General features: G+C 41.1%; 1 pseudogene; it reads left to right on the top strand.

Moving 5' to 3' along the window:
- Positions 1-6,062: 6,062 nt before the first annotated feature.
- Positions 6,063-21,894, top strand: LOC124022439 (annotated as a pseudogene).
- The last annotated feature ends 3,909 nt before the right edge of the window (positions 21,895-25,803 follow it).

The raw sequence follows: 25,803 nt of genomic DNA, 5'->3' as shown, positions 1-25,803 counted from the left end.
AACCTGATACTACCTAGCCTGCTAACACTGGTCTCAACCTGATACTACCTAGCCTGCTAACACTGGTCTCAACCTGATACTACCTAGCCTGCTAACACTGGTCTCAACCTGATACTACCTAGCCTGCTAACACTGGTCTCAACCTGATACTACCTAGCCTGCTAACACTGGTCTCAACCTGATACTACCTAGCCTGCTAACACTGGTCTCAACCTGATACTACCTAGCCTGCTAACACTGGTCTCAACCTGATACTACCTAGCCTGCTAACACTGGTCTCAACCTGATACTACCTAGCCTGCTAACACTGGTCTCAACCTGATACTACCTAGCCTGCTAACACTGGTCTCAACCTGATACTACCTAGCCTGCTAACACTGGTCTCAACCTGATACTACCTAGCCTGCTAACACTGGTCTCAACCTGATACTACCTAGCCTGCTAACACTGGTCTCAACCTGATACTACCTAGCCTGCTAACACTGGTCTCAACCTGATACTACCTAGCCTGCTAACACTGGTCTCAACCTGATACTACCTAGCCTGCTAACACTGGTCTCAACCTGATACTACCTAGCCTGCTAACACTGGTCTCAACCTGATACTACCTAGCCTGCTAACACTGGTCTCAACCTGATACTACCTAGCCTGCTAGGACACTGGTCTCAACCTGATACTACCTAGCCTGCTAACACTGGTCTCAACCTGATACTACGTAGCCTGCTAACACTGGTCTCAACCTGATACTACCTAGCCTGCTAACACTGGTCTCAACCTGACACTACCTAGCCTGCTAACACTGGACTCAACCTGACACTACCTAGCCTGCTAACACTGGTCTCAACCTGACACTACCTAGCCTGCTAACACTGGTCTCAACCTGAGACTACCTAGCCTGCTACACTGGTCTCAACCTGATACTACCTAGCCTGCTAACACTGGTCTCAACCTGATACTACCTAGTCTGCTAACACTGGTCTCAACCTGACACTACCTAGCCTGCTAACACTGGTCTCAACCTGACACTACCTAGCCTGCTAACACTGGTCTCAACCTGATACTACCTAGCCTGCTAACACTGGACTCAACCTGACACTACCTAGCCTGCTAACACTGGTCTCAACCTGACACTACCTAGCCTGCTAACACTGGTCTCTCAACCTGATACTACCTAGCCTGCTAACACTGGTCTTAACCCTGAGACTACCTAGCCTGCTAACACTGGTCTTAACCCCTGAGACTACCTAGCCTGTTAACACTGGTCTCAACCCTGAGACTACCTAGCCTGCTAACACTGGTCTTAACCTGATACTACCTAGCCTGCTAACACTGGTCTTAACCCCTGAGACTACCTAGCCTGCTACACTGGTCTCAACCTGATACTACCTAGCCTGCTAACACTGGTCTCAACCTGACACTACCTAGCCTGCTAACACTGGTCTCAACCTGATACTACCTACCCTGCTAACACTGGTCTCAACCTGACACTACCTAGCCTGCTAACACTGGTCTCAACCTGATACTACGTAGCCTGCTAACACTGGTCTTAACCCCTGATACTACCTAGCCTGCTAACACTGGTCTTAACCCCTGATACTACCTAGCCTGCAAACACTGGTCTTAACCCCTGAGACTACCTAGCCTGCTAACACTGGCTAACCCCGACACTAACCTGACTACCTAGCCTGCTAACACTGGTCTTAACCCTGAGACTACCTAGCCTGCTAACACTGGTCTTAACCCCGACACTACCTAGCCTGCTAACACTGGTCTTAACCTGACACTACCTAGCCTGCTAACACTGGTCTCAACCTGACACTACCTAGCCTGCTAACACTGGTCTTAACCCCTGAGACTACCTAGCCTGCTAACACTTGTCCCAACCTGATACTACCTAGCCTGCTAACACTGGTCTCAACCTGATACTACCTAGCCTGCTAACAAGTGAATGCACCAATTTGTAACCGCTCTGGACAGCTCCTAAATGACTTAAATGTAAATGTAACACTGGTCTTAACCCCTGAGACTACCTAGCCTGCTAACACTGGTCTTAACCTGACACTACCTAGCCTGCTAACACTGGTCTCAACCTGATACTACCTAGCCTGCTAACACTGGTCTTAACCCTGAGACTACCTAGCCTGCTAACACTGGTCTTAACCTGACACTACCTAGCCTGCAACACTGGTCTCAACCTGATACTACCCAGCCTGCTAACACTGGTCTCAACCTGACACTACCTAGCCTGCTAACACTGGTCCCAACCTGACACTACCTAGCCTGCTAACACTGGTCTCAACCTGACACTACCTAGCCTGCTAACACTGGTCTTAACCTGATACTACCTAGCCTGCTAACACTGGTCTCAACCTGATACTACCCAGCCTGCTAACACTGGTCTCAACCTGACACTACTTAGCCTGCTAACACTGGTCTCAACCTGATACTACCTAGCCTGCTAACACTGGTCTCAACCTGACACTACCCAGCCTGCTAACACTGGTCTCAACCTGACACTACCTAGCCTGCTAACACTGGTCTCAACCTGATACTACCTAGCCTGCTAACAGGTCTTAACCTGATACTACCTAGCCTGCTAACACTGGTCTCAACCTGATACTACCCAGCCTGCTAACACTGGTCTCAACCTGACACTACTTAGCCTGCTAACACTGGTCTCAACCTGATACTAGCCTGCAACACTGGTCTCAACCTGATACTACCTAGCCTGCTAACACTGGTCTCCCTGATACTACCTAGCCTCTAACACTGGTCTCAACCTGACACTACAGAGCCTGCTAACACTGGTCTCAACCTGATACTACCTAGCCTGCTAACACTGGTCTCAACCTGACACCACCTAGCCTGCTAACACTGGTCTCAACCTGACACCACCTAGCCTGCTAACACTGGTCTCAACCTGACACTACCTAGCCTCACAGCTCCCTGACACTGCCTAGCCTCACAGCTCCCTGACAGTATCTAGCTTCACAGCTCCCTGACATTACCTAGCCTCACAGCTTCCTGACACTACCTAGCTTCACAGCTCCCTGACACTACCTAGCTTCACAGCTCCCTGACAGTATCTAGCTTCACAGCTCCCTGACACTACCTAGCTTCACAGCTCCCTGACACTACCTAGTCTCACAGCTCCCTGACAGTACCAAGCCTCACAGCTCCCTGACACTACCTAGCCTCACAGCTCCCTGACACTACCTAGCTTCACAGCTCCCTGACACTACCTAGCTTCACAGCTCCCCAGCCTCACAGCTCCCTGACAGTACCTAGCTTCACAGTTCCCTGACACTACCTAGCCTCACAGCATCTAGCTTCACAGCTCCCCAGCCTCACAGCTACCTGACACTACCTAGTCTCACAGCTCCATGACACTACTAGCCTCACAGCTCCCTGACAGTATCTAGCTTCACAGCTCCCTGACAGTATCCTAGCTTCACAGCTCCCTGACACTAGCTTCACAGCTCCCTGACAGCATCTAGCTTCACAGCTCCCCAGCCTCACAGCTCCCTGACAGTATCTAGCTTCTCAGCTCCCCAGCCTCACAGCTCCCTGACAGTATCTAGCTTCACAGCTCCCTGACAGTATCTAGCTTCACAGCTCCCTGACAGTATCTAGCTTCACAGCTCCCCAGCCTCACAGCTCCCTGACAGTACCTAGCCTCACAGCTCCCTGACAGTAATACCGGTGCTGTGACCACTAGCCTTTCCCCAGCTGTCTCCACAGACAGCACCTCTACATAGCTGAGCTGGGGATCTCTCCCTCACTTACCATATTTGTAGGCGCAAGTCACTCTGTGCAGCATGATCCGTAGGGGGACCAAAATAGCAGCGCAAAATCAGCTGGTTTGGACCGGCCCTGCTGGCCTCCCCTGTCTGGAATCTGTTCTGCACAAGTCCTATTGTCATATGGTTAATCAGCTCTTTTCTCTATACAATGCAGTCCACAGCCAGTCAGTCAGTCAGTCAGCCAGCCAGACAGCCTTGTAGTCAACCAGTCAGTCTGCCAGTTAGTCAACCAGTCAGCCAGTAAGCCAGCCAGTCAGTCAGCGAGTCCCACTCGTCCCGGCTCAGCCACCCACCACTATAGAGAACCAGTCTGCCATGCCGGGAAGTTGAGCACAAAGTCAACTGGTCCAGCTTAGGGAAGACTTATTATGGAGAGCTGCCTGATCAGTCCGCTTGGTCTGGTCCCTCAACCCACTGCTGGACTGGACACGACTGGGCTGGTAGTAACCACTGTCTGGCAGCATAAACAGCCGCCAGCCTAATTAATTGAATCAATGCAGTCAGCAGTAATTCATTCTGATATTTTGAAATGCTTCCCTCTCTTTGAGACAGTGAAATGCCTCCCTCTCTTTGAGACAGTGAAATGCCTCCCTCTCTTTGAGACAGTGAAATGCCTCCCTCTCTTTGAGACAGTGAAATGCCTCCTCTCTTTGAGACAGTGAAATGCCTCCCTCTCTTTGAGACAGTGAAATTCCTCCCTCTCTTTGAGACAGTGAAATGCCTCCTCCAGTGAAATGCCTCTCTTTTTGAGACAGTGAAATGCCTCCCTCTCTTTGAGACAGTGAAATGCCTCCCTCTCTTTGAGACAGTGAAATGCCTCCCTCTCTTTGAGACAGTGAAATGCCTCCCTCTCTTTGAGACAGTGAAATGCCTCCCTCTCTTTGAGACAGTGCAATTTAATTCAAGATGCTAGGCACCCAACCAGCCAAACATTAAATACATGTAATAACTCATTTTATTGGTAAAGGTCAATCCAAATATATTTTTATTTGGGCCTGTCCTATCAATAGTTCATGGGCCTGTCCTATCAATAGTTCATGGGCCTGTCCTATCGATAGATCATGGGCCTGTCCTATCAATAGATCATGGGCCTGTCCTATCGATAGATCATGGGTCTGGCCCTGTCCTATCGATAGATCATGGCCCTGTCCTATCGATAGATCATGGGTCTGTCCTATCGATAGATCATGGCCCTGTCCTATCGATAGATCATGGGTCTGTCCTATCGATAGATCATGGGTCTGTCCTATCGATAGATCATGGCCCTGTCCTATCAATAGATCATGGCCCTGTCCTATCAATAGATCATGGCCCTGTCCTATCAATAGATAATGGCCCTGTCCTATCAATAGATCATGGGCCTGTCCTATCGATAGATCATCGGCCTGTCCTATCGATAGATCATGGATCTGTCCTATCAATAGATCATGGCCCTGTCCTATCAATAGATAATGGCCCTGTCCTATCGATAGATCATGGCCCTGTCCTATCGATAGATCATGGCCTGTCCTATCGATAGATCATGGGTCTGTCCTATCGATAGATCATGGCCCTGTCCTATCGATAGATCATGGCCTGTCCTATCGATAGATCATGGGTCTGTCTATCGATAGATCATGGGTCTGTCCTATCGATAGATCATGGGTCTGTCCTATCAATAGATCATGGCCCTGTCCTATCGATAGATCATGGGTTGTCTTTTATAGATCATGGGTCTGTACTATCGATAGATCATGGCCCTGTCCTATCGATAGATCATGACCCTGTCCTATCAATATGCTCTGGGTTGTCTTTATAAAAGAGGTGTGGGACCAGGGAAAGTACTGAGTGTTGCAACATGCTCTGGGCTGTCTTTATAAAAGAGGTGTGGACCAGAGAAAGTACTGAGTGTTGCAACATGCTCTGGGCTGTCTTTATAAAAGAGGTGTGCATCTTAGTGGGGACAAACAGCTCATGAAGACACTGACATCTGCCACTGATACAGGTGAGCTCATGCATGTCTCTCACTATTCTTAACTGATCACAAATCATTTCAAATAAAACAATTGGGAAGGGAGGTTTTCCTGGTGCCTAATGTAACATTGTCCGATCTGTTCAGTCATCATAGGACCTAACTAGAATCCTGCTTGTTAACACAGTAAAATGTCAATAGTCATAGTGAGACAGAGTGACTGTGTAAGTGTTAGTATTTCACCAACAGCTGGAGACCCGAACAATACTGTAGTAAATGAGCTCCCTTTTCTTACAGGGCACCCATTCAACATACTATTCTGAAGTTTCCTTCAAAGGCAAACAGACATCTATCACAACAACGATGGTATGTATTAATAAACCACAGTATTATAAGAATGATCAGAAAACAGCATTCAGAGATACTAATGACAATATAGGACATGCGTCTCTAATGAAAAGCCCCATTCTGGTGGGAAGCTGCTATAGACCACCAAGTGCTAACAGTCAGTATCTGGATAATATGTGTGAAATGCTTGATAATGTTTGTGATATCAACAGAGAAGTATATTTTCTGGGGGATTTAAATATTGACGGTCTTTCATCAGGCTGCCCACTCAGGAAAAAGCTTCAAACTGTAACCAGTGCCTGCAACCTGGTTCAGGTTATTAGTCAACCTACCAGGGTATTTTACAAACAACACAGGAATTAAATCACCAACATGTATTGATCACATCTTTACTGATGCTGCAGAGATTTGTTTGAAAGCAGTATACAAATCCATAGGATGTAGTGATCACAATATAACAGCTATATCTAGGAAAACTAACGTTCCAAAGGCTGGGCCTAATATAGTGTATAAGAGGACAGGCTGGGCCTAATATAGTGTATAAGAGGACAGGCTGGGCCTAATATAGTGTATAAGAGGACAGGCTGGGCCTAATATAGTGTATAAGAGGACAGGCTGGGCCTAGTGTATATAAACTGTATGAGGGACAGGCTGTATAAGAGGACAGGCTGGGCCTAATATAGTGTATAAGAGGACAGGCTGGGCCTAATATAGTGTATAAGAGGACAGGCTGATAAGAGGACTGGGCCTAATATAGTGTATAAGAGGACAGGCTGGGCCTAATATAGTGTATAAGAGGACAGGCTGGGCCTAATATAGTGTATAAGAGGACAGGCTGGGCCTAATATAGTATATAAGAGGACAGGCTGATACTGGGCCTAATATAGTGTATAAGAGGACAGGCTGGGCCTAATATAGTGTATAAGAGGACAGGCTGGGCCTAATATAGTGTATAAGAGGACAGGCTGGGGCCTAATATAGTGTATAAGAGGACAGGCTGGGCCTAATATAGTGTATAAGAGGACAGGCTGGGCCTAATATAGTGTATAAGAGGACAGGCTGGGCCTAATATAGTGTATAAGAGGACAGGCTGGGCCTAATATAGTGTATAAGAGGACAGGCTGATGCTGGGCCTAATATAGTGTATAAGAGGACAGGCTGGGCCTAATATAGTGTATAAGAGGACAGGCTGGGCCTAATATAGTATATAAGAGGACAGCCTGATGCTGGGCCTAATATAGTGTATAAGAGGACAGGCTGGGCCTAATATAGTGTATAAGAGGACAGGCTGGGCCTAATATAGTGTATAAGAGGACAGGCTGGGGCCTAATATAGTGTATAAGAGGACAGGCTGGTCCTGTGTATCAGTTGGTAGGGCATGGCACTAGTGTATAAGAGGACAGGCTGGGCCTAGTATAGTGTTAAGATACCACCTTTAGTAGAAAGTAGGCTGGGCCACATGACTGTAAGAGGTCGCTTTGTGGCAGGCTAAGTGTATCTGCTAACAGGCTGGCCTAATTATTATTATTATTATAATAGTGTATAAGAGGACAGGCTGGGCCTAATATAGTGTATAAGAGGACAGGCTGGGCCTAATATAGTGTATAAGAGGACAGGCTGGGCCTAATATAGTGTATAAGAGGACAGGCTGGGCCTAATATAGTGTATAAGAGGACAGGCTGGGCCTAATATAGTGTATAAGAGGACAGGCTGGGCCTAATATAGTGTATAAGAGGACAGGCTGGGCCTAATATAGTGTATAAGAGGACAGGCTGGGCCTAATATAGTGTATAAGAGGACAGGCTGGGCCTAATATAGTGTATAAGAGGACAGGCTGGGCCTAATATAGTGTATAAGAGGACAGGCTGGGCCTAATATAGTGTATAAGAGGACAGGCTGGGCCTAATATAGTATATAAGAGGTCAAGCTGGGCCTAATATAGTGTATAAGAGGACAGGCTGGGCCTAATATAGTGTATAAGAGGACAGGCTGGGCCTAATATAGTATATAAGAGGTCAAGCTGGGCCTAATATAGTGTATAAGAGGACAGGCTGGGCCTAATATAGTGTATAAGAGGACAGACTGGGCCTAATATAGTATATAAGAGGTCAGGCTGGGCCTAATATAGTGTATAAGAGGTCATGCTGGGACTAATATAGTGTATAAAAGGACAGGCTGGGCCTAATATAGTGTATAAGAGGACAGGCTGATGCTGGGCCTAATATAGTGTATAAGACGACAAGCTGGGCCTAATATAGTGTATAAGAGGACAGGCTGGGCCTAATATAGTATATAAGAGGTCAGGCTGGGCCTAATATAGTGTATAAGAGGACAGGCTGGGCCTAATATAGTGTATAAGAGGACAGGCTGATGCTGGGCCTAATATAGTGTATAAGAGGACAGGCTGGGCCTAATATAGTGTATAAGAGGACAGGCTGGGCCTAATATAGTGTATAAGAGGACAGGCTGGGCCTAATATAGTGTATAAGAGGACAGGCTGGGCCTAATATAGTGTATAAGAGGACAGGCTGGGCCTAATATAGTATATAAGAGGTCAGGCTGGGCCTAATATAGTGTATAAGAGGACAGGCTGGGCCTAATATAGTGTATAAGAGGACAGGCTGATGCTGGGCCTAATATAGTGTATAAGAGGACAGGCTGGGCCTAATATAGTGTATAAGAGGACAGTCTGGGCCTAATATAGTGTATAAGAGGACAGGCTGATGCTGGGCCTAATATAGTGTATAAGAGGACAGGCTGGGCCTAATATAGTGTATAAGAGGACAGGCTGGGCCTAATATAGTGTATAAGAGGACAGGCTGGGCCTAATATAGTGTATAAGAGGACAGGCTGGGCCTAATATAGTGTATAAGAGGACAGGCTGGGCCTAATATAGTGTATAAGAGGTCAGGCTGGGCCTAATATAGTGTATAAGAGGACAGGCTGGGCCTAATATAGTATATAAGAGGTCAGGCTGGGCCTAATATAGTGTATAAGAGGACAGGCTGATGCTGGGCCTAATATAGTGTATAAGAGGACAGGCTGGGCCTAATATAGTGTATAAGAGGACAGGCTGGGCCTAAGATAGTGTATAAGAGGACAGGCTGGGCCTAATATAGTGTATGCTATTGATGTAAATAATATTTGATGCTGGTCTGTGGTGTGTAATGAGGAGCAACCAGACGCTGCTGGTCTGTGGTGTGTAATGAGGAGCAACCAGACGCTGCTGGTCTGTGGTGTGTAATGAGGAGCAACCAGATGCTGCTGGTCTGTGGTGTGTAATGAGGAGCAACCAGATGCAGATATTTCTAAAACTAAAAGTATTGTATTTGGAACAAAACACTCACTAAACCCTAAACCTCAACTAAATCTTGTAATAAATCATGTGGAAGTTAAGTTGACTAAACTGCTTGGAGTAACCCTAGATTGTAAACTGTCATGGTCAAAACATATTGGTGCAGTAGTAGCTAAGATGGGGAGAAGTCTGTCTATAATCAAGCGCTGCTCTGCCTTCTTAACAACACTATCAACAAGGTAGGTCCTACAGGCCCTAGTTTCTACCTTCTTAACAACACTATCAACAAGGCAGGTCCTACAGGCCTAGTTTCTACCTTCTTAACAACACTATCAACAAGGCAGGTCCTACAGGCCCTAGTTTCTACCTTCTTAACAACACTATCAACAAGGCAGGTCCTACAGGCCCTAGTTTCTACCTTCTTAACAACACTATCAACAAGGCAGGTCCTACAGGACCTAGTTTTGTCGCACCTGGACTACTGTTCAGCCGTGTGGTCAGGTGCAACAAAGAGGAACTTAGGAAAATTGCAATTGGCTCAGAACAGGGCAGCACGGCTGGCCCTTGGATATACACAGAGAGCTAATATTAATAATATGCATGTCAATCTCTCCTGGCTGAAAGTGGAGGAGATTGACTTCATCACTATTTTAATTTATGAAAGCTATTGACATGTTAAATGCACTGAGCTGTCTGTCTGAATTACTGGCGCACAGCTCAGACACCCATGTATACCCCACAATACATGCCACGAGGTCTCTTCACAGTCCCCAAGTCCAGAACAGACTATGGGAGGCGCACAGTACGACTACATGGAACTCTATTCCACAGTACTACATAGAGCCATGACTACATGGAACTCTATTCCACAGTACTACATAGAGCCATAACTACATGGAACTCTATTCCACAGTACTACATAGAGCCATTACTACATGGAACTCTATTCCACATCAGGTAACTGATGTAGCAGTGGAATCAGATTTTTTAAACAGATAAAAAACACCTTATGGAACTGCTGGGACTGTGGAGAAACACAAACACTGGCACAGACACAGGCATACACACACACACACACGCACGCACACACACACACACACACACACACACACACACACACACACACACACACACACACACACACACACACACACACACACACACACACACACACACACACACACACACACACACACACACACACACACACAAACACACACACACACACAACACACACACACACACACATTTACACACACACACACACACACACAGACAACATTTTCACTATACCAACACATGGATTTAGTACTGTAGATATGTGGTAGTGGTGGAGTAGGGGCCTGAGGGCACACAGTGTGTTGTGAAATCTGTGAATGTATTGTAATGTTTTAAAACTGTATAAACTGCCTTATTTTGCTGGACCCCAGGAAGAGTAGCTGCTGCTTTGGCATAATAAATGTATCCATAATAACTACAAATGAACCAACACTAGACAGTTTTTGTATTAAACTGCTGTATCCATCTACCCTCTGCTGCAGTCCATCTTGCTGCTGGCTCTAATGGTCCCCGTGATGGCACAGTCCTCCCTGCATCCAGTGGACTGTGATGAGGTCTATAGATCAGGTTCTGGACAAAACGGGGTCTACACCATCTACCCTGCAGGACCTACCTCACCTGTCCAGGTCTTCTGTGACATGGGGTTGGAAAGTGCATATCGAGGAAAGTGGACGGTCAGTTTCAATGTGTGGTATTGAAATACACTTAAAGACTAATTTACCATGAACAATCTCTCTCTCTCTCTCCTAATCTGTTAATTAAACAATCTCTCTCTCTCTCTCTTAATCTGTTAATTAAACAATCTCTCTCTCTCCTAATCTGTTAATTAAACAATCTCTCTCTCTCTCTTAATCTGTTAATTAAACAATCTCTCTCTCTTAATCTGTTAATTAAACAATCTCTCTCTCTCCTAATCTGTTTATCAAACAATCTCTCTCTCTCTTAATCTGTTAATTAAACAATCTCTCTCTCTCTTAATCTGTTAATTAAACAATCTCTCTCTCTCTCTTAATCTGTTTATCAAACAATCTCTCTCTCTCTCTTAATCTGTCAATTAAACAATATCTTTCTCTCTTAATCTGTCAATTAAACAATCTCTCTCTCTCTCTTAATCTGTCAATTAAACAATCTCTCTCTCTTAATCTGTCAATTAAACAATATCTCTCTCTTAATCTGTCAATTAAACAATCTCTCTCTCTTAATCTGTCAATTAAACTTTTTTATCTTAATCTGTCAATGAAACAATCTCTCTCTAAATCAGCTGATTCAGAGGCGACAGGATGGATCAGTGAACTTCTACAGGAAGTGGGATCAGTACAAGAGTGGTTTTGGGAGCGCAGCTGGAGAGTACTGGCTGGGTAGGAACTGGTTTAACTTCTAGCCAACAGAACGATCTCCTCCTAGAACCTTGTTCTACCACTGACTTCATCCGGTTTGTCCTAGTTCATTCAAGGCCATTTGTCATTGTATTCAGACAACACAATGAACTGCTATGCTGATCTCATTCTCCAGGGCTGGAGACAATGCATCTCATGACTATGAAAGGAACCTATGAGCTGAGGGTGGACATGGAGGACTTTGAGGGGAATAAGGTCTATGCTCAGTACTCTTCCTTCTCCGTTGGACCAGAGGCTGAAGGATACCTGCTAACACTGGGGTCATTTAAAGATGGCGGAGCAGGTGGGTGACAATTTATATTGTCCAAGAAAAAATAACCAAAGAATAAAAGTCTAATAAAATAGTCCAATAATATACTGTAGTACCAGAATATAGTCCAATAATATACTGTAGAACCAGAATATAGTCCAATAATATACTGTAGAACCAGAATATAGTCCAAGAATATACTGTAGAACCAGAATATAGTCCAATAATATACTGTAGTACCAGAATATAGTCCAAGAATATACTGTAGAACCAGAATATACTGTAGTACCAGAATATAGTCCAAGAATAACCAGAATATACTGTAGAATATAGTCCAATAATATACTGTAGTACCAGAATATAGTCAAGAATATACTGTAGTACCAGAATATAGTCCAAGAATATACTGTAGTACCAGAATATAGTCCAAGAATATACTGTAGTACCAGAATATAGTCCAAGAATATACTGTAGTACCAGAATATAGTCCAAGAATATACTGTAGTACCAGAATATAGTCCAAGAATATACTGTAGTACCAGAATATAGTCCAAGAATATACTGTAGTACCAGAATATAGTCCAAGAATATACTGTAGTACCAGAATATAGTCCAATAATATACTGTAGTACCAGAATATAGTCCAATAATATACTGTAGAACCAGAATATAGTCCAATAATATACTGTAGTACCAGAATATAGTCCAATAATATACTGTAGAACCAGAATATAGTCCAATAATATACTGTAGTACCAGAATATAGTCCAAGAATATACTGTAGTACCAGAATATAGTCCAAGAATATACTGTAGTACCAGAATATAGTCCAAGAATATACTGTAGTACCAGAATATAGTCAAGAATATACTGTAGTACCAGAATATAGTCCAAGAATATACTGTAGTACCAGAATATAGTCCAAGAATATACTGTAGTACCAGAATATAGTCCAAGAATATACTGTAGTACCAGAATATAGTCCAAGAATATACTGTAGTACCAGAATATAGTCCAATAATATACTGTAGTACCAGAATATAGTCCAATAATATACTGTAGAACCAGAATATAGTCCAATAATATACTGTAGTACCAGAATATAGTCCAATAATATACTGTAGAACCAGAATATAGTCCAATAATATACTGTAGTACCAGAATATAGTCCAATAATATACTGTAGTACCAGAATATAGTACCAGAATATACTGTAGAACCAGAATATAGTCCAATAATATACTGTAGTACCAGAATATAGTCCAAGAATATACTGTAGTACCAGAATATAGTCCAATAATATACTGTAGTACCAGAATATAGTCCAATAATATACTGTAGAACCAGAATATAGTCCAATAATATACTGTAGTACCAGAATATAGTCCAATAATATACTGTAGAACCAGAATATAGTCCAATAATATACTGTAGTACCAGAATATAGTCCAATAATATACTGTAGTACCAGAATATAGTACCAGAATATACTGTAGAACCAGAATATAGTCCAATAATATACTGTAGTACCAGAATATAGTCCAAGAATATACTGTAGTACCAGAATATAGTCCAATAATATACTGTAGAACCAGAATATAGTCCAATAATATACTGTAGTACCAGAATATAGTCCAATAATATACTGTAGTACCAGAATATAGTCCAATAATATACTGTAGTACCAGAATATAGTCCAATAATATACTGTAGAACCAGAATATAGTCCAAGAATATACTGTAGTACCAGAATATAGTCCAATAATATACTGTAGTACCAGAATATAGTCCAATAATATACTGTAGAACCAGAATATAGTCCAATAATATACTGTAGTACCAGAATATAGTCAATAATATACTGTAGTACCAGAATATAGTCCAATAATATACTGTAGTACCAGAATATAGTCCATTAATATACTGTAGTACCATAATATAGTCCAAGAATATACTGTAGTACCAGAATATAGTCCAATAATATACTGTAGTACCAGAATATAGTCCAATAATATACTGTAGTACCAGAATATAGTACCAGAATATACTGTAGAACCAGAATATAGTCCAATAATATACTGTAGTACCAGAATATAGTCCAAGAATATACTGTAGTACCAGAATATAGTCCAATAATATACTGTAGTACCAGAATATAGTCCAATAATATACTGTAGTACCAGAATATAGTACCAGAATATACTGTAGAACCAGAATATAGTCCAATAATATACTGTAGTACCAGAATATAGTCCAAGAATATACTGTAGTACCAGAATATAGTCCAATAATATACTGTAGAACCAGAATATAGTCCAATAATATACTGTAGTACCAGAATATAGTCCAATAATATACTGTAGTACCAGAATATAGTCCAATAATATACTGTAGTACCAGAATATAGTCCAATAATATACTGTAGAACCAGAATATAGTCCAAGAATATACTGTAGTACCAGAATATAGTCCAATAATATACTGTAGTACCAGAATATAGTCCAATAATATACTGTAGAACCAGAATATAGTCCAATAATATACTGTAGTACCAGAATATAGTCCAATAATATACTGTAGTACCAGAATATAGTCCAATAATATACTGTAGTACCAGAATATAGTCCATTAATATACTGTAGTACCATAATATAGTCCAAGAATATACTGTAGTACCAGAATATAGTCCAATAATATACTGTAGTACCAGAATATATTCCAATAATATACTGTAGTACCAGAATATAGTCCAATAATATACTGTAGTACCAGAATATAGTCCATTAATACACTGTAGTACCATAATATAGTCCAATAATATACTGTAGTACCAGAATATAATACCAGAATATACTGTAGTACCAGAATATAGTCCAATAATATACTGTAGTACCAGAATATAGTACCAGAATATAGTCCAATAATATACTGTAGAACCAGAATATACTGTAGTACCAGAATATAGTCCAATAATATACTGTAGAACCAGAATATACTGTAGTACCAGAATATAGACCAAGAATATAGTACCAGAATATAGTCCAAGAGTATAGTACAAGAATATAGCACTAGAATATAGTCCAAGGGTATAGTACAAAAATATAGTACCAGAATATAGTACCAGAGTATAGTACCATAATATAGCACTAGAATATAGTCCAATAGTACAAGACGATAGCACTAGAATATAGTCCAAGGGTATAGCACAAAAATATAGTACCAGAATATAGTACCAGAGTATAGTATCAGAATATAGTACCAGAATATAGTACCAGAATACAGTACCAGAGTATAGTACCAGAATATAGTCCAAGAGTATAGTACCAGAATATAGTACCAGAGTATAGTACCAGAATATAGTACCAGAGTATAGTACCAGAATACAGTACCAGAATACAGTACCAGAGTATAGTACCAGAATATAGCACCAGAGTATAGTACCAGAATATAGTCCAAGAGTATAGTACCAGAATATACTACCAGAATATAGCACCAGAGTATAGTACCAGAGTATAGTACCAGAATATAGTACCAGAATATAGTACCAGAGTATAGTACCAGAATATAGTACCAGAGTATAGTACCAGAATATACTACCAGAATATAGTACCAGAATATAGTCCAAGAGTATAGTACCAGAGTATAGTAACAGAATATAGTAAATGTACCAGAATATAGCACCAGAGTATAGTACCAGACTATAGTACCATAATATAGTCCAAGAGTATAGTACCAGAGTATAGCACCTGAATATAGTACCAGAATATAGTACCAGAATATAGTACCAGAATATAGTACCAGAGTATAGTACCAGAATATAGTACCAGAATATAGCACCAGAGTATAGTACCAGAATATAGCACAAGAATATAGTCCAAGAGTACAGTACCAGAATATAGTACCAGAATATAGTATCAGAGTATAGTACCAGAGTATAGTACCATAATATAGCACTAGAATATAGTACCAGAGTATAGTACCATAATATAGCACTAGAATATAGTACCAGAGTATAGTACCAGAATATAGCACTAGAATATAGTACCAGACTATAGTACCATAATATAGTCCAAGAGTATAGTACCAGAGTATAGCACCTGAATATAGTACCAGAATATAGTACCAGAATATAGTACCAGAATATAGTACCAGAGTATAGTACCAGAATATAGTACCAGAATATAGCACCAGAGTATAGTACCAGAATATAGCACAAGAATATAGTCCAAGAGTACAGTACCAGAATATAGTACCAGAATATAGTATCAGAGTATAGTACCAGAGTATAGTACCATAATATAGCACTAGAATATAGTACCAGAGTATAGTACCATAATATAGCACTAGAATATAGTACCAGAGTATAGTACCATAATATAGCACTAGAATATAGTACCAGAGTATAGTACCATAATATAGCACTAGAATATAGTACCAGAGTATAGTACCAGAATATAGTATCAGAGTATAGTACCAGAGTATAGTACCATAATATAGCACTAGAATATAGTACCAGAGTATAGTACCATTTTATTTATGTAGTTATTTATTTCACCTTTATTTAACCAGGTAGGCAAGTTGAGAACAAGTTCTCATTTACAATTGTGACCTGGCCAAGATAAAAAAACAAAGCAGTTCGACAGATACAACGACACAGTTACACATGGAGTAAAACAAACATACAGTCAATAATACAGTATAAACAAGTCTATATACGATGTGAGCAAATGAGGTGAGAAGGAGGTAAAGGCAAAAAAGGCCATGGTGGCAAAGTAAATACAATATAGCAAGTAAAACACTGGAATGGTAGTTTTGCAATGGAAGAATGTGCAAAGTAGAAATAAAAATAATGGGGTGCAAAGGAGCAAAATAAATAAATAAATAAAATACAGTTGGGAAAGAGGTAGTTGTTTGGGCTAAATTATAGGTGGGCTATGTACAGGTGCAGTAATCTTTGAGCTGCTCTGACAGTTGGTGCTTAAAGCTAGTGAGGGAGATAAGTGTTTCCATAATATAATAATATTATTAATAATTAATAACCATAATATAGTACCATACTATAAAATTGGAATATAGTCCATGAGTATAGTACCAGAGTATAGTACCATAATATAGCACTGGAATAAATTACCAGAGTATAGTACCAGAATATAGTGGCATAATATAGCACTAGAATATAGTACCAGAGTATAGTACCATAATATAGCACTAGAATATAGTACCAGAGTATAGTACCAGAATATAGCACTATACTATAGTACCAGAATATAGTACCATAATATAGTACCATAATATAGTCCATGAGCATAGCACTAGAACATAGTACAAGAGTATAGTACCAGAATATAGTGGCATAATATAGCACTAGAATATAGTACCAGAATATAGTACCATAATATAGTACCATAATATAGTCCATGAGCATAGCACTAGAACATAGTACAAGAGTATAGTACCAGAATATAGTACCAGAGAAAATTACAAGGAAAATAGTGCAAGAAAATCTGTCAACAAGGGTTCATTACTAGGGATGCACTATATATCGGTGAACATATCGGAATCGGCCGATATTAACTAAAAATGACAACATCAGTAGCGGCCTGATGTCTAGTTTAATGCTGATGTGCAAAACAGATGTCAGAGCTGACGTATAAACCTATATAACGTAGGTACATGACGTAATGACGCCACGTAAAATGTTGCGCTACACGTGCAACAAAGCATTCCTAACCTCGCCCACAATGTCTGCTGTGTGGATCGAGCAGACAACAAGTCCAGCAGTCATTTGAAAGGATAACAACATTTCAGAGAGATGACTCAAAGATAATGGAATTCATTGACCTTGACAATCAACCGTCCTTTGTAAGTGGGTGATGTTGGCTTTCGCCGACTGGTCGAGCACCGGTACACACTACCCAGTAGGCGCTATTTTTCAGATGTTGCCCAACCGAAGTTGGTATTAGCTAGGTTGCCACTTGTCGGTTTGCCTATTAAAATGGAACTTCAAATTTTTCAGATGTTGCCCTACCGAAATTACACAGTAATAGCGTCACTGCTATTAGCTTCACAACATACTATGGAACTATGGGGGTGGCACAGGGTTCAATTCTCGGGCCAACTCTTTTCTCTGTATATATCAATGATGTTGCTCTTGCTGCGGGCAATTCCCTGATCCACCTCTACGCAGACGACACATTCTGTGTACTTCTGGCCCTTCCTTGGACACTGTGCTATCTAACCTCCAAACGAGCTTCAATGCCATACAACACTCCTTTCGTGGCCTCCAAATGCTCTTAAACGCAAGTAAAATCAAATGCATGCTTTTCAACCATTCGCTGCTTGCACCCGCATGCCCAACTAGCATCACCACCGTGGATGGTTCCGACCTTGAATATGTGGACATCTATAAGTACCTAGGTGTCTAGCTAGACTGTACACTCTCCTTCCAGACTCATATCAAACATCTCCAATCTAAAATCAAATCTAGAGTCGGCTTTCTATTTCGCAACAAAGCCTCCTTCACTCACGCCGCCAAACTTACCCTAGTAAAACTGACTATCCTACCGATCCTCGACTTCGGCGATGTCATCTACAAAATTGCTTCCAACACAGCAAACTGGATGCAGTTTATCACAGTGCCATCTGTTTTGTTACTAAAGCACCTTATACCACCCACCACTGCGACCTGTATGCTCTAGTCGTAGGGCCCTCGCTACATATTCGTCACCAGACCCACTGGCTCCAGGTCATCTACAAGGCCATGCTAGGTAAAGCTCCGCCTTATCTCAGTTCACTGGTCACGATGGCAACACCCACCCGTAGCACTCGCTCCAGCAGGTGTATCTCACTGATCATCCTAAAGCCAACACCTCATTTGGCCGCCTTTCGTTCAGTACTCTGCTGCCTGTGACTGGATCGAATTGCAAAAATCGCTGAAGTTGGAGACTTTTATCTCCCTCACCAACTTCAAACATCTGCTATCTGAGCAGCTAACCGATCGCTGCAGCTGTACATAGTCCATTGGTAAATAGCCCACCCAATCTACCTACCTCATCCCCATACTGTTTTTATTTATTTACTTTTGTGCTCTTTTGCACACCAGTATCTCTACCTGCACATGACCATCTGATCATTTATCACTCCAGTGTTAATCTGCAAAATTGTAATTATTCGCCAACCTCCTCATGCCTTTTGCACACAATGTATATAGACTCTCTTTTTTCTTCTTTTTTTTCTACAGTGTTATTGACTTGTTAATTGTTTACTCCATGTGTAACTCTGTGTTGTTGTCTGTTCACACTACTATGCTTTATCTTGGCCAGGTCGCAGTTGTAAATGAGAACTTGTTCTCAACTTGCCTACCTGGTTAAATAAAGGTGAAAAAAATACAACCAGCCTGAAAACAATGACCAGTAGAAACTGCAGTCATTTTCATTATTCTTGGCAATGATTTAGGAATCCTCGTGAGTTAGTATTAGCAAGGTTGCCACTTGTTGTTTGCCTAATGAAATGGAACTTCAGTTCATGAAAATAAATAGCTAGCCAGATACTTAACCCTTTCTCCCAAAGCTAAAGTTATAAGCAGCCAGCTACTTAACCCTGTCTCCCAAAGCTAAAGTTATAAGCAGCCAGCTACTTAACCCTGTCTCCCAAAGCTAAAGTTATAAGCAGCCAGCTACTTAACCCTGTCTCCCAAAGCTAAAGTTATAAGCAGCCAGCTAGCTTCATCTGTCTAGTGAGGCTCTACCGGACTGGATATGTGTTGTGAAGCTAGCCACAATAAGGATTAGGCACAATAGTGGAATTTGTGGTTTGCTTTCAAAATAAAAGTCTGTTGTTGACAGTGATGCAAATGAATACAAATAGTAGAATTATGCCATACTTGTATTTTGAAGGCTAACCGCAAAGTCCACTATTGTGGTTAATCCTTATTGTGGCTAGCTTCACATAGATGGGTCCGATGAATAATAAAATAAGATCTGTCTTACAAATTAGGGTTATTTTAGATGATGACACCTAGCTATATAGTTAGCTAGCTAATTAAAGCTACTGAAATAGATGTTTTCTAGCGAACTATAGCTACTGAAACAGATGTTAGGTAGCAAAATATAGCTACTGAAATAGATGTTAGCTAGGTAACTATAGCTACTGAAATAGATGTTAGCTAGCGAACTATAGCTACTGAAATAGATGTTAGCTAGGTAACTATAGCTACTGAAATAGATGTTAGCTAGGTAACTATAGCTACTGAAATAGATGTTAGCTTGCTAACTATAGCTACTTAAATAGATGTTAGCTAGCGAACTATAGCTACTTAAATAGATGTTAACTAGCGAACTATGTCTACTGAAACAGATTATGTCGTGTTTTTTGGGGAAGAATATTGTTTGTAACACGAAATACGAGTGATAGTGTAATCAATATGAGTGATGTGTAATAACTATGTAAAAAAAAATAGGAACACCTTAAATTATTATGTGACGCGCAGTCATATTCAGGTCCTGATTGGTCAACAAACTTAATTGACACGTCAAATTTTGTTAAATAGTATATATTTTGACGCAAAGACCCAAACGGCGTTCCATAGAAATCCTGGTTGAGAATAAAACGCCGAACAAATTAACAACGAAACAGCACAGCAAGTAAGTGAAAGAAATAGGTTGTGATGATGTTTTTCTGGTAATGGGGACATACGTAAATGCCAACAAAATAACTTTTTGGTCAGTGTGGTGTTTGTGTGTAACCTTTATTTCACTAGGCAAGTCCGTTATAAGAACAAATTCTTATTTACAATGACGGCCTACCCGGCCAAACCCGGACGATGCTGGGACAATTGTGCTCCGCCCTACGGGACTCTCAATCACAGCCGGATGTGATACAGCCTGGATTCGAACCAGGGACTGTAGTGACGCCTCTTGCACTGAGATGCAGGGCCTTAGACCGCTGCGCCCATGTGTGTGTGTTAACTCTTTAACTGAATGCTTCAAAGGCTGCAAACATGTTTTATATTGGTTATCTGCATCAGGTTTTTTGGGGCAAGGAACATATTGGATATTGGTATCGGCCAGAAATGTCATATCGGTGCATCACTAGTTCATACCTAAAGCTGGTGGAAGTATTATCATGAAGTTACCTAGAGTCCTTATTTATCTCCTCTGTTTCCTCAGGAGATTCTCTGGGTTTTCACAATGGTCACAAATTTACAACGTCAGATAAAGACCAGGACCTTGGCGACTCCAACTGTGCCCGGTTGTACTACGGAGGATTTTGGTACACCAACTGCCATGCTACTAACCCCAATGGGATATATGCATGGGCGAGTCTACCTTTGGTATTGGCATCAACTGGAATTCATGGAAAGGCTATACATACTCCCTGAAAGCCATCACCATGAAGATCAGACCAGCCCCTCAATAATTTCTAACACAATTGTAAAATCGGATTTTTCAATAACAATTATTGCCATACAAACATTTCCAGCACATGTACATATTCCATTTATAAGGGAGAGGGGGGGTCTTTTTTTAAGTAGGGTTTGTGTTTGGGTCTTCAGAGATTAGAAGGTGCAGCAGGATACAGAAGATCTCAGATCTACTCTGAAGTGCAGTGTTGCCATAGCAACAGAACCCTGACTGCAGTGGGGATTATATGACCCATCATTTAACTATCTCTGTCTCTTACCTTAACACACTGTCTGTCTCTTACCTTAACACACTGTCTGTCTCTTACCCTAACACACTGTCTGTCTCTTACCTTAACACACTGTCTGTCTCTTACCTTAACACACTGTCTGTCTCTTACCTTAACACACTGTCTGTCTCTTACCCTAACACACTGTCTGTCTCTTACCCTAACACACTGTCTGTCTCTTACCCTAACACACTGTCTGTCTCTTACCCTAACACACTGTCTGTCTCTTACCCTAACACACTGTCTGTCTCTTACCCTAACACACTGTCTGTCTCTTACCTTAACACACTGTCTGTCTCTTACCTTAACACACTGTCTGTCTCTTACCTTAACACACTGTCTGTCTCTTACCTAACACAGTGTCTGTCTCTTACCCTAACACACTGTCTGTCTCTTACCTTAACACACTGTCTGTCTCTTACCTTAACACACTGTCTGTCTCTTACCTTAACACACTGTCTGTTATGATCACCAACACTTGAAATAAAGACAGATACTGTACCTGCAAAATGATGAATTCTCCCAGTTTATTGTGCAATGTTTAGAACCAACGGTCTTTGTTGCCATGCTAAAAAACACATAACCTTAAGCTCCATATTGAAATAGCATCAGTTTATTATCTATGTGACTTTAGAATAGTTACATCTGTGTAATGACTTCAGCCAACCATGTTGAATTGAGTTTGTGGGTCAGACGGTGAAGTGATTCCAATAATGAGGGTAGACCTATTGAGTGGCTTAAAGAAATACATCACAACATCAGGTCAATTGAGTGAGAAATGCCTCTTGTATGTGTGTAGATCTTTGTTTTGGTCTCACTGTTTGATGCATTGTCATCTACTTCTACATGTGTCACATACAAACCTATTACTACCTGTCAGGGCAAGGAGATTGAGTTGTAACCTCATATAAATATCTTGGATACTACCTGTCAGGGCAAGGAGATTGAGGTTGTAACCTCATATAAATATATTGGAATTTTAATTGATGATGGCCTCTCTTTTAAATTGTATATTCAACAACTTACAAAAAATTGAAGCTGAAGTTGGGATTTTATTTTCTGAATAAGGCCTGTTTTTCTTTTGAAGCCAGAAGGAGGCTAGTATTAGCTACATATTTCTAGACTATGGGGATATTTTATATAACGGTCAGAGCGCCCACTTGATGCTCTGGCCGATGATTTGTTTACCTCTGGATAACATGGAAACAGCCCAACCAGCTCTGCTGGCAACAATTTCATTACGCTTTTTTCAGACGTTTACTGACAGCGGCCATATTCAACGGGTGTTGTATACTTTAGCTTCATTTGTTGACGCTACCCATCCCAGTAGCGGGATAATTGTCATCAGCAACCGCTGAATAGCATAGCATCACAGTCAAATAATATTACTAGAAAATATTAATATTCATGAAATCACAAGTGCAATATAGGAAAACACAGCTTAGCCTTTTGTTAATCCACCTTTCGTCTCAGATTTTGAAATTATGCTTTACAGCGAAAGCAATCCAAGCATTTGTGTAAATTTATCGATAGCACAGCATAGCATTATGTACACTAAGCATTAAGTAGCTTGGTCACGAAAATCAGAAAAGCAATTTAAAAAATGTTTACCTTTGATCATCATCGTTTTTCACTCACGAGACTACTTGTTACATAACAAATGTTCCTTTTGTTCCATAGAGATTATTTTTATACCCAAAATACCGACGTTTGTTTGTCGTGTTATGTTCAGAAATCCACAGGAAAGAGCGGTCACCACAATGCAGACGTATATTCCAAATAATATCTATAATGTCCACAGAAACATGTCAAATGTTTTTTTATAATCAATCTTCAGGTAGTTTTAAAATAAATATTCAATAATATATCAGTGTGTAGCTTTTTCCATAACAGCGGGAGGAACAATGCCGGCTTTACTCAATTGCGCACAAACTCACTCTGAGAGCCCCCACCTCTCCACTTGCGCAATGTGATCCTTCATGCTCATTTTCTAAATAAAAGCCTGAAACTATGTCTAAAGACTGTTGACACCTTAGGGAAGCCACAGACAAATGAATCTGGCTGATATTCCTTTAAATGGAGGATAGGCATGCATAGGAACACAGAGGTTTCAAAATAAGAGGCACTTCCTGATTGGATTTTCCTCAGGCTTTCACCTGCAATATCAGTTCTGTGGTACTCACAGACAATATTTTTACAGTTTTGGAAACTTTAGAGTGTTGTCTATCCTAATCTGACAATTTATATGCATATTCTAGTTTCTGGGGCTGAGAAAAAGGCTGTTACAAATGGGTACGTTTTTTAAAAAGAAAATTCTGCCCCTACACTCAACAAGTTAAGACATGTAGCTAGCTAGCTAGGTAAACAATGAACATAGCTAGGTAAACAATGAACCTAGCTAGGTAAACAATGAACCTAGCTAGGTAAACAACATGTAAGATCACACACGTCACGTAATGTTAGCTAACAAGCCAGCCAGCTAACGTTAGCGAGTTAAACAACAATGAATATAGTGCCAAATCATGTTGTTACTATCCTGCATGAATCTGCTCAACAATCTGCTGGGAGCTAAACAACCATGTTCAATGTTAGCTAGCTAACATTAGGCTCAAACAAGCAAAGCCAACGGCTCTGGGATACGAATAATAGCCATACTCGTGACGTTAGCTAGTGAGCCAGTCAGCTAACGTTAGCTAGCTAGCTAACAGTACACTTTAACTTGAAAATAAACCACTTTCTGTCAAATTTAGAAACGTGTGATATCTGAAAATGTAGCTAGCTAATACTAGACTATCTTACCCGTATACATCATCATGCATGATGGATGCGTCTCCTATCAGGGATGCCATACCCACGGTTGCCCTTAGTTTGAAGATGTAATCCGGAGACAGGTGTTTTCCCCATCTCTTTAGCTATCATACTCTAATTACACTGATTTTAAAACTTGATCCTCAGAAAGTAGAGAGCAACAATTATGCATCTCCACTACACGATACATTTCATAAAAAGCCACGTTCGACAGTATTACCAACAGACTGACCAGCTCAAATATACAGAAGCCCTCCATATGGAAGACCAATCTGAAATCCTCTCTCGGCATTTCCAGCCCACTCATTATCTCAGCCAATCACGGCTAGTTGGAAGATTGCTGCCTTTTTCTGTGGCTTAACCAATAAGGCTCGTAATTTATCAATTGTATTTGTATTTACAGACGGCATACATGTTTGTTATTAAGGCACATGAAAGTTCACATGTTCCAGAAGGCCTAGTTTCCTGAAATGGGTCACAATTGACAACAGACTTTCAACACGCTTATTGGGAAGGACACTCAACATGCACATCACTTACACAAATGACTGATGATTGGCTGAGATAAATTGATGATAAATAGATTGTGGGGGCTGTTTTGTTGGACTTCATTGCAGCTTCTCCCATTATCGATCATAGTCTGCTGCAGGAAAAATGTATGTGTTATGGCTTTACACCCCTGCTATAATGTGGATAAAGAGTTACCTGCCTAACAGAACACAGAGGGTGTTATGGCTTTACACCCCTGCTATAATGTGGATAAAGAACACAGTTACCTGCCTAACAGAACACAGAGGTGTGTCATGGCACAGAGTTTACATCCCCTGCTATAATGTGGATAAAGAGTTACCTGCCTAACAGAACACAGAACACAGAGGGTGTTATGGCTTTACACCCCCTGCTATAATGTGGATAAAGAGTTACCTGCCTAACAGAACACAGAGGGTGTCATGGCTTTACACCCCCCTGCTATAATGTGGATAAAGAGTTACCTGCCTAACAGAACACAGAGTGTGTCATGGCTTTACACCCCCTGCTATAATGTGGATAAACAGAGTTACCTGCCTAACAGAACACAGAGGGTGTTATGGCTTTACACCCCTGCTATAATGTGGATAAAGAGTTACCTGCCTAACAGAACACAGAGGTGTCATGGCTTTAAACCCCTGCTAAATTGTGGATAAAGAGTTACCTGCCTAACA

Source organism: Oncorhynchus gorbuscha, unplaced genomic scaffold (assembly GCF_021184085.1).
Source record: "Oncorhynchus gorbuscha isolate QuinsamMale2020 ecotype Even-year unplaced genomic scaffold, OgorEven_v1.0 Un_scaffold_1390, whole genome shotgun sequence".
Classification (NCBI taxonomy): Eukaryota; Metazoa; Chordata; class Actinopteri; order Salmoniformes; family Salmonidae; genus Oncorhynchus; species Oncorhynchus gorbuscha.
This window is presented reverse-complemented; position numbering and strand designations above follow the sequence as displayed.